An 11,515-nucleotide genomic window follows, 5' to 3' on the forward strand; every position below is an offset into this window, starting at 1 on the left:
CCAGTAATTCTAGTAGCTCAGGTCCCAGCAGGTGGTGGGCAGCAGGAAAGCATTTCTGAATTGTCCTCAGAATCAGAAGGCTTACGTCTCTTGCTCTTCTTGGCCGAATGCTTCTTCTTAGACTTCTTTATCCCTTGCCCATCATTGGAGACCAGTGCTGTTCTGCAGCCACTGACACTTCCTGTTGCCCCTGCATCTCTTCCTCCGATGATGTTTCGGAGCCCCCTTTCGTGGTAAAGCCTGAGGTTGTGAATCCTGTAGAATACTGGGAAAGTCTGGGGTATACCGAGAGGCAGAAAGGTTATAATTGGTGGGTTTCTGGATGAAACATTGGCTCTGGATCCATTCCAGTCCGGCTTCCGCGCTGGTCATGGGACCGAGACGGCTCTGGTCGCCCTAACAGATGATCTCCGCAGGCAGCTGGATTGAGGCGGGTCAGGGCTGCTGATTCTTCTAGACCTGTCAGCAGCCTTCAACATGGTCTATCATGAACTCCTGGACCACCACCTTGCCGACGTGGGGATCCAGGGCACAGTCCTTCAATGGCTACACTCGTTTCTCTCTGGTCGAGAACAGAGGGTGGCACTTGGGGGGGGGGATTGTCATCGCACCACTCCTTGGTGTGTGGAGTGCCTCAGGATGTGATACTCTCCCCGATGCTTTTCAACATATTTATGCGCCTCCTCGCCCAGCTCGTCTGGAGTTTTGGGCTGGGCTGCCATCAGTATGCTGATGACACCCAACTCATGGATGGCCATCCTGACTCGGCCCCAGACACACTGATCAGATGATTGGAAGCTGTGCTGGATGGTTACGAGCCAGTTGAAGTTAAATCCTTCGAAGACAGAGGTCCTTTGGCTGGGGAGGGATGATATGGGATTGGGGGGGCAACTCCCATCTCTTGCGGGGGTGCAATTAGTGCCAGCACCCCGTCCGTTAAGAGTTTGGGTGTAATCTTCAACACCTCCCTTTCCATGGAGGCGCAGATTGCATAACAAAGGCGGCATTTTTTTCATCTCCGGCAAGCTAAGCAGTTGGCTCCTTACCTCTCGCCCTGACCACTGTGATCCACATGACGGTCACCTCCAGACTGGATTATTGTAACTCACTCTACGTGGGGCTGCCCTTGAAGACTGACCCAGAAACTCCAGCGGGTGCAGAATGCCTAATGGTTGCCATCAATTTGATTTGAATTAATTTTATAACGGAATGATTTTAGAATGTTGTACTATTTTATTGTTGTTAACCGCCCTGAGCCCGGCTTCGGCTGGGGAGGGCGGGATATAAATAAATTTCATTATTATTATTATTGGAAGCATGAACCCTACCACCTGAGGATCTGGCATTGGAAGCCTGTGGACACATATGTTAGGATATTTCCATTTCCGTTCCACCTTAAAAGGGAGCAGGCTTTGTGAGTCACAGTGTCTGTGTATTTCCTGTTCACAGGATGTTTCTGTTGTGTCTATGCTTTCGTTTTCTCTCTGTGCCTGAGACATCGAAGCAGGCAGTCATGTTTTTTTCTTTGTTCTGACCAACGCTGAATAAACTTGTAAATATGCTCTCCTGTGTGCATCTTTCGCTGTGCGAACTCTGCTGATAGAGCGTGCACAAGCTCTGGAATCTGCCAAGCTATTTCTGAGGCTTTGTGTCGCTAATTGACTGATACTGTATCTACGGGAGATCGATGGATCGTCTGGCATCGGCACTAAAAGAAAATGTGATGAAAATGATGTATAGATGGTATATTACACCAGTGAAGTTAGCAAAAATGTATAAAGTCAGTAATAAATGTTGGAAATGTAAGGAAAAAGAGGGAACATTTTATCACATGTGGTGAGAATGTAAAAAGGTGAAATGCTTCTGGGAGATGATATATAATGAGTTGAAAAAAATGTTGAAATATACATTTAAAAAGAATCCAGAAGCATTTATCTTGGGTATTGTTGTAAACGATATAAATAGAAAGGAATGTAAGCTTTTTCTATATGCAGTAACAGCAGCAAGAATACTATTGGCCCAAAAATGGAAGCAAGAAGAATTACCAACGATGGAAGAATGGAGGATGAAATTAATGGACTATGCGGAACTTGATAAACTATTGGGAAGGATCCGAAACTGGCGGGACCAGAAGTTTACTGAGGACTGGAGTAAATTTACGGATTATTTGAAAAGTATTTGTGACGACCAGACGACGTTTGTAGGTTTGCAAGTTTGGTGAGGAATAATAGTCAAAATATTGCAAAAATGGAGAAGGAGACATGATATGTTAAGAGATGTAAAGGCAATATTAAGTTAGGAAATGCATAAGAAGTGATTAAGATGGATTATCAGAGGTGCTGATGGAAGTCCAATAAGAATGTATTTGTGATAAATTGTGTGGTATCTTTTATAATTTTGTATGTTAAAAACCAATAAAAATATTTATTTTAAAAAAGAGCCTCATGCTCTACTGACTGAGCTAACCCAGCTGCTTCAAGTTTATAAACAACTCAATATTGAACAGAGTTGTATTACCTTTCCCCCCAAATGGGGATGTGAAAGATATTAAAACAAACACCGGCCTTTATGAACAAATAGCTCCAAATCACTTATAATAAATTAATGTATTCAAGTAAACTGTGCCAGGCGTAAGGCAATAAAATTGCAATGATATAATTAAATTTTATTACTATTATTGCTAAATTTATTTTATTTTTATGCTGTGCAGTCAGCTGCGTTCGTTTCTCCCTATTAACTTTAATGAAAAGTACTGTAGCGTGTGTATATATATATATATATATATATATATAAATAATTTTAATATATATTATCTATTCATCTATTTATTATTTTTAGCCCCACAATCAGCCCCAGAAAACCCACGCGTGCTATCAATTTGTGCCACAACCACCAACTACGCAAGCATTCAGAACCAACCATGTATCACTTTAGTAGCAACAAGCTGAAGGCAAGCCGCAATGTAACGATAGGGACTGCAGGCTAAGAAACGTGATGCAATTAAATACCAATGTAGCTAGCTATGTCACAATATAAAGCTACTAGCACGGAGAAACCAAGCTAGATTATAAACAATTTAGCCCACAGGAAGTAAGTAAAGGTGATGGTCAGATAAATTCAAGTTCCCAGAGGGCTCGCATGCAACGGAGCTTAATAAAAAGTCCCAAAATGCATCGGACATGAAAAAAGGGGCCAGCCTTGCAAGAAACTGCCTCTCCTAAAATGGCTGCCCGTGCTGGACCACGTGGTGAAAACAAAATGGTGACGGCCAGGGAGCCGTAACCCTGACAACAATAAACAACCAGCAGCACGAGAGCCGAGGGAGGGGTGGAAGGGAATTAGGCTGAAACCTGATAAACGGGCTGGTAATGCAGTCCCCAGAACAATCCTTTTTTCCTGCTTGCCTCACAAAGCAACCCCAGTGCTCCCTGACCTTGTTCTACAGTGACCAATTTAAAAGCTGCACGTGCTGCGCTGCCTCTTGCAACAGCAATCAGGCTTTTGCCGCCACAACCCCGAGCCCTTGGGCGACCCAGCCATCAATAGCTTAAACTGCTGCAGCAAATTACTCCCCAACTAGTTCTGCAGTCCCTCCTGATCAGCCCCACACCAACTCCAAACCTTAGGAAGCGGCGGCTCCAAAGCACTCGGAGTGAAATGAGGGGAGGGCTCCAAAGCCGCGGAAAGAGACTTGCAGCAGAGGGCTGCCGGACAAAGCGCTACTCACAGGAAAAGAAAGGGCTCCTGCTGGCAAACAGCAGCCCTTAAGGGGGAAAGCAGCAGCCGGAAAAGGCAGGCAGCAGCAGGCACAGCAACTAAAAGGAAGGGAAGATTAAAGCAAAAGAACAAGCAGGCGCGCGTGCACCAAAGCAGACGACGCGGAGATAAGATCTCCGACAAACTGGAGCAGCTGGAAGCGGCAAAGAGGGAGATCCCAGGCCACCCCTGCGTTAAATGGAGCAGGCCACGCCCCCAGACCATCCGATTGGCTGGCCAGGGGATGATGCGATCGGGATTCCCGCAATCGCGCGGAGGCTGAGGCGCGTGCATGGTGGGAGGGTGAAGCCCCAACCCCACCTCCTTCTACGTCGGAAGTGGCTTTGCAGAAAAACAGATATTTTATTATAAATTGACATGGATATTTGCACGCACAGAGAAAACAGCTTTGTCTTTTCTCCAAAATTCTAAAAGCCAGTTCACAATATTGGATTGTCAACACAATGTCCCCTGTCTGTATGTACGGGTATCTATGAAACTTCATTTGTGGATGTTTGATCATACCAAGCTCATGGAAGTGTTCCTGAATGCAACCCAAAGCCCCTTCTGCGCAATCACGGATTTGCATCAATGTTACATAAGCACATTCACAAAGCAGCAGATATGAACAGTTAACCCAAAGAAATCAACAAAACTTTTAAGCACATTTCTATTGCATTTATTTTGATAAGAAATTTACAGACATTTGTAACTAGATTCCAACTTATTGCCTTGGTCTCCCTCTTTTTCTCCAAGGAGTCTGTGATTCACCCCACTAATTATTCCCTACAACAACCCTGCGAGGTTTGCTAAGAGGAGGCAACTGACACCAAGGTCACCCATTGAGCTTCTGGACTGAGTGGGGATTCGAACCCTGATCTCCCAGGTCTGACACCACACTGCCTTCCTAGAGCACTTCTGCGATATAAATAGGGGGAAAGCAGAATGTCCCTTGGCAGAAGGAGCTGAAATATTTTCCTTGAGGGTGCCATTGGGAGGGATCCCCGATGCAGCATTGCTCTGGATGATCCTGTCTCCTGGTTGCATGCAGCGAAGCAGTAAGGAAAAAAGGAGTAGAAATAAGGCTCCTGTTCTCTTTATGATAATTCTTTCTTCAAAAATATTTTATATGGGTCATATATGTGTGTGTGTATGTGTGAGTGAGTTTCTCTCTGTCTCGTGAGCTGCCCTGAAACCTGTGGGTATGGGAATGGGAGAATGGGTAGGGACCCTGAGGGTCATCCAATCCAACCCAATCTTTTTGGCTGGAACCCAAAACCCACAGAGGAAGAGTCTCATGGGACTGAGCCATCCTCCCATATCTATTCCACCCACCAGTTTCAGTTGACCCCAAAATGCAAGTTCTTCCAACCAGCGAGCCAGAAGGGATGGGGCTACCCAGTGCCTAAGCCAAACCTTTTACATCTGTTTTCAATAAAGTTGTGGCCTGATTTCACTCAAACATTGATTCCCATGTCTCTTATTCTTGGTATTGGGGAGGACCAAAGAGTAGGGGAGCGTTTTATGAGACATTTCTTCATTCTTTATTCAGCATGCTGATATGCTGCACGTGATGCTTTTCCTGGTGGGGCACTCAAATAATATACACCCTCCACTATTTTGCAGATGGTAACAAGGAAACTAGCTTACCAGCAGTACATGTAAAAAGGATCTAGGGGTCTTGGTGGACCACAAGCTTAACATGAATCAATAATATGAGGCAGCAGCAAAAAAGCTAATGCTATTCTAGGCTCCATCAACAAAAATATAGTGTCCAGGTCAAGGGAAGAAATAGTTCCACTCTATTCTGCCTGGGTCAGACTACACCTGGAATACTGTGTCCAGCTCTGGGCACCATAATTTAAGTAGGATGTTAACATGCTGGGATGTGTGCAGAAGACAGCAACCAAGATGATTAAGGGTCTGAAAATGGCAGCTTATAAGCCGAACCTTATGAGGAATCCTTGAAGGAGCTGGGTATGTTTACCCTGGAAAAGAGGAGACTGAGAGGAGATTCATATTTTCAAATACCGGTATCTCAATAGGCTGTTGCATGGATAATGCATGTGGAGATGGCAGTATTGAATCTGTAGCTCATGTGCTTCTAGATTTCACTCTTTATAAACATTTGAGGAGTGAGGTTATTATCCCTCTACTACTACCCATACCATACTGTGTCCTTCTTCTTCTTCTTCTTCTTCTTCTTCTTCTTCTTCTTCTTCTTCTTCTTCTTCTTCTTCTTCTTTAATATAATTTTTATTAACCAGTCAATCAAATCACATTAATTCCAAATTACACAGCCAAATTTTTAAAATTTTGTTGGGGGTACCCATGCTTCGAGCTCAGAAAGGGATCCAAACATCTCTCTTGCTGCTGCTTTGATGTTCACAATTCTGTCCAAATAATATTCACAGTTCTGTTCCATCTTCTCTTTATTATTTTCCTCATCTTCTTATTGTCATATATTCCTTTCTTTCTTTTTTGTGACCTCTGGTAGTAGTCTCCGCAAGCGGGTCTAAAACAAATGTTGTTATATCCTGTGTGGATTTTGCATTCCTCCAAGAGCCATATCAGACAGACAGATGCCATTTCCGCACTTCCATACAGAACGTTCTTAAAGTCTGTCCATTAATTCTCACAGACTGACAGTCTCTTATCAATCTTCTAAGGGGGTTCTGCCAGATCAAACTCACAGTCCGATAAAATAACAAGCCCTGGTCTCCTCCCCCTCGATCATAAAACCTGTAGCCAGGCCTGCCCTGAGAAGTCTCTTTTTATAACTGTGTCACAAAGGCCTTTCATTTCTTTCCGGATATTCCCACAAACCGTATCTTTGATTAGTAATTTATTTCCACACAGTTCTTAATCATCCTGCTTGTAATCAGTAATTGCAAAAAGTTTTTCCCTCCCCCCTTTCAGTCCCGTTCCGATATACCGATCCTTTTCTTCTTGATTTATTGTTGAATCCAACCCGTCGCTCCACTTCACTGAGGTCACTTCATTTAGCAGTCTTAACTCCCGATCTTCGCTTGAAATATGTGCATTTGCTTCTTTCTAATTGTTTATTTTGAGCTCCTGCAACCAGGCGCGCAATCAGAGACAGTGTCCGGGAGAGCCGTACCACACGAGGACTGTGTGCCTAGTGCCCTCACCCCCTTCTTTCGGTTCAGGGGGTGATACATACTGTGTACTTTCTTCTAGCAGATCAAGATAACCAGGTGACTGCAAAATCTGCAAAAAAAATTAGCAGGCGCAATTAGAATAAGATCTATTATTTGATTATTGATGTAAACATCCAGAATCTATTTTGTATAGTTACGGTTTTACCTCTAGCATTAGTACATTTTATTTTATTTTATTTTATTTCATTTCATTTCATTTCATTTTATTGCTATGGCTAGTGGCTGATGCAAATAAAGATTCTTCCAATTCTGAAAAAGGGCTGTCACATGGAAGATGGAGCAAGCTTGTTTTCTTGTGCTCTGGAAGGTAGGACTCGAACCAATGGTTTCAAGCTACAAGAAAGGCGATTCTGACTAAACATACAGAAAAACTTTCTGATAGTACGAACTGTTTGATAGTGGAATAGTCTCTCTTGGGAGGTTGTGGACACTCCTTCCTTGGAGGTTTTGAAGCAGTGGTTGGATGGCCATCTGTCATGGATATTTAGCTGAGATTACTGCATTGCAGGAGGTTGGACTAGATCAGTGTTTCCCAACCTTGTGCCTCCAGCTGTTTTTGAACTACAACTCCCATCATCCCTGACTAGCAAGACCAGTCCAAGGGATGATGGGAATTGTAGTCCAAAAATAGCTGGAGGCACAAGGTTGGGAAACACTGGACTAGATGACCATTGGGTCCCTTCCAACTCTAAGATTCTTTGATTCTATGTGTACATTTGTAACACTCATACCAATGCATAGCATCTGAGCCATACACCATCACTGCATGTTGCTGAAGGCTCTGTGCTTGCTGCATGCTATATTCCTTATTCTTGATCAGATCCTTCAGAGGGTCGCAGAAAGGCTTTTGCACTCTTGAAACAGTAAGAAACCGTGAGAAACCGTGAGAAACAGTGAGAAACAGTGAGAAACAGTGAAAAACAGTGAAAAACAGGAACAAACATGTCTCTGCCGCTGGTGCCTCTGCCGCCTGAATCTCTTCATCTGTGCCTCTGCAGATGGTGCCTCCGCGGCCTGAGCCTCTACTGCTGCCGCTGGTGCCTCCGCCGCGTGAGCCTCTACCACCTGTGCCACTGCCGCTGATGACTCCACCGCCTGAACCTCTACCACCTGTATCTCTGCCGCTGCTGCCGCCTCCGCCGCTTGAGCCTCTGCTGCTGACGCCTCTGCCGCCTGAGTGGTAACCTGCTCCTCTGCCTCTGCTGCTGGTGCCTCCGCCGCCTGAGCCTCTACCACCTGCACCTCTACCGCTGCCGTTGGTGCCTCCGCCGCCTGAATCCATACCACCTTCGCCTCTGCTGATGACGCTGCTGCCTCTACCTCCGCCACTTGAACCCCTACCACCTGCACCTCTGACGGTGCCACTGGTGCCTCTGCTGCCAATTAAGCCTCTACCACCTGTGCATCTGCTGCTGCAGCTCTTGACTCCGCCATCTGACCCTCTACCACCTGAGACTCTGCCGTGCCGCTGGTGCCTCTGCCCCCTGAGCCTCTACCACCTGCACATCTGCTGCTGGTGTCTCTGGTGCCTGAGCCTCTACCACCTGCCCCTCTGCCGCTGGTGCTTCCTCTGCTTGACCCTCTACCAACTGTGCCTATGCCACTGCCGCTGGTGCCTCCGCCGCCAGAACCTCTACCGCCTGGGCCTCTACCACTGCCACTGTTGCCTCCGTCACCAGAGCCTCTACCGTCTGGACTCTGCCGCTGCTGGCTTCGTCGCCATTATCTCTACCACCTGTGTTTCTGCCGCTAGTTTCTCTGCCGCTTGAGCCTGTACCACCTGGGCCTCTGCCGCTGCCGCTGGTGCCTCTGCCGCCAAAGTCTCTAACGCCTCTGCCTCTGCCACTGGTGCGACCTCCGACTCAGCCTCTAACGCTTGACCACTGTTGCTGCCGCTGGTGCCTCCGCTGCCTCCGCCGGCTCAGCCTCTGTCACCTGGGTCTCTGCCGATACCGTTGTTCCCTCCGCCGCCAAAGCCTCTACCTCCTGGGCCTCTGCCGCTGCCGCTGGTGCCTCCGCCACCTGAGCCTCTGCTGCCTGGGCCTCTCCCGCTGCCGCTGGTGCCTCCGCTGCCTCAGCCTCTACCACCTGTGTTTCTGCCGCTGGTTTCTCCGCTGCCTGAGCCTGTACCACCTGGGCCTCTGCCGCTGGTGCCTCCTTCACCTTAGCCCCTACCGCCTGGACCTCTGCCTCTGCCGCTGGTGCCTCCGCCGCCAAAGTATCTAACGCCTCTGCCTCTGCCTCTGCCGCTGCTGCTGGTACAACAACCGACTCAGCCTCTAACGCCTGGCCACTGTTGCTGCCGCTGGTGCCTCCGCCGTCAGAGCCTCTACCGCCTGGGCTTCTGCCGCTGCCGCTAGAGCCTACGCCGCCCTTTGCCTCTTCCGCCTGGGCCTATGCCGCTGCCGCTGATGCCTCTGCCACCAAACGCTCTATTGCCTAGGCCTCCGCCACTGCCGCTGGTGCTTCCGCCGCCTCAGCTTCTACCGCCTGAGCCTCTGTCAATGCCGTTGGTGTCTCCGCCGCCAGAGCCACTACTGCCTGGGCTGCTGCTGCTGCCGCTGGTGCCTCCATCGCCAGAGCCTCTGCTGCCTAGGTCTCTGTTGCTGCCGCTGGTGCCTCCACTGCCAGAGCCTCTACCGCCTGGGCTCTGCCGCTGCCGCTGGTGCCTTCATTGCCTGAATCCAATGAGCCTCTGCTGCTGCCGCTGGTGCCTCCATCTCCAGAGCCTCGGCTGCCTGAGCCTATGCCGCTGATGCCTCCGCCACCAAACGCTCTATTGCCTGGGCCTCTGCCGCTGCCTCTGGTGCCTCCTTCACCTTAGCCCCTACCGCATATTCCTCTGCCACTGCAGCTGGTGCCTCCGCTGCCAAAGTCTCTAATGCCTGTTCCTCTGCCGCTTCTGCAGGTGCCTTCTCCACCAGAGCCTCTGCCGCTGCCGCTGGTGCCTCCGCAGCCTCCGCAGCCTCCGTCGCCTCAGCCTCTGTCACCTGGGTCTCTGCCGCTGCGATTGGTGCCTCCGCCACCAGAGTCTCTACCGCCTGGGCCTCTGCCACCTCAGCCTCTATCGTCTGGGCTTCTGCCGGTGCCGCTGTTGCCTCCGCCGCCAGAACCTCTACCACCTGGGCCTCTGCCGCTGCTGCTGGTGCCTCTGCCACCTGAGCCTCTTCTGCCTGTGCCGCTGCCACTGCTACCTCCGCCGCCTGAACCTCTACCACCTGGGCCTCTGCCGCTGCTGCTGGTGCTTTCGCCGCCAGAGCCTATGATGCCTGGGTCTCTGCTGCTGCTGGTGGTGCCCCCGCCGCCAGAGCCTCTACTGCCTGGGCTCTGCCACTGCTGCTGGTGCCTTCATTGCCTGAATCTCATGAGCCTCTGCTGCCTAGGTCTCTGCTGCTGCCGCTGGTGCCTCCGCCGCCAGAGCCTCTTCCGCCTGGGCCTATGCCGCTGCCGCTGATGCCTCTGCCACCAAACGCTCTATTGCCTAGGCCTCCGCCACTGCCGCTGGTGCTTCCGCCGCCTCAGCTTCTACCGCCTGAGCCTCTGTCAATGCCGTTGGTGCTTCCGCCGCCTCAGCTTCTACCGCCTGAGCCGCTGCCGCTGGTGCCTCCATCGCCAGAGCCTCTGATGTCTGGGTCTCTGTTGATGCCATTGGTGTCTCCGCCGCATGAGCCACTACTGCCTGGGCCCCTGCCGCTGCCTCTGGTGCCTCCTTCACCTTAGCCCCTACCGCATGGGCCTCTGCTTCTGCTGCTGGTGCCTCCGCCGCCAAAGTCTCTAATGCCTGGGCCTCTGCCACTGCTGCTGGTGCAACCGCCGCCTCAGCCGCCTCAGCCGCCTCAGCCTCTGTCACGTGGGTCTCTGCCGCTGCCGCTGGTGCCTCCGCTGCCAAAGTCTCTAACGCCTCTGCCTCTGCCACTGGTGCGACCTCCGACTCAGCCTCTAACGCTTGACCACTGTTGCTGCCGCTGGTGCCTCCGCTGCCTCCGCCGGCTCAGCCTCTGTCGCCTGGGTCTCTGCCGATACCGCTGTTCCCTCCGCCGCCAAAGCCTCTACCTCCTGAGCCTCTGCCGCTGCCGCTGGTGCCTCCACCACCTGAGCCTCTGCCGCCTGTGCCTCTGCCGCTGTCACTGGTACCTTCGCCGCCTGAGCCTCTACAGCCTGGGCCTCTGCGGCTGCCGCTGGGGGCTTCGCTGCCTCAGCCTCTACCGCCTGGGCCGCTGCCGCTGGTACCTCTGATGCCTGAACCTCTACCACCTTCGCCTCTGCCGCTGCTGTTGAATCATCTCTTTAATTTGAAGGTTCATTATTATACCACAAGATGTATATTTCTTTAAGGGCCAGAGCAAATAACCCAACCTAGCTTTACAGCTGTGAAGCAGTATAGCAGGTGCTGTTAAGTTTTCTTAATTAAGGTGTGTCAGCAATTAGGTAGGGACGCAGGTGGCGCTGTGGGTTAAAGCCTCAGCGCCTAGGACTTGCCGATCGAAAGGTCGGCGGTTCGAATCCCTGCGGCGGGGTGCGCTCCCGCTGCTCGGTCCCAGCGCCTGCCAACCTAGCAGTTCGAAAGCACCTCCGGG

Source organism: Podarcis gaigeae (assembly GCF_964106915.1).
Source record: "Podarcis gaigeae genome assembly, chromosome: 12".
Lineage (NCBI taxonomy): Eukaryota > Metazoa > Chordata > Lepidosauria > Squamata > Lacertidae > Podarcis > Podarcis gaigeae.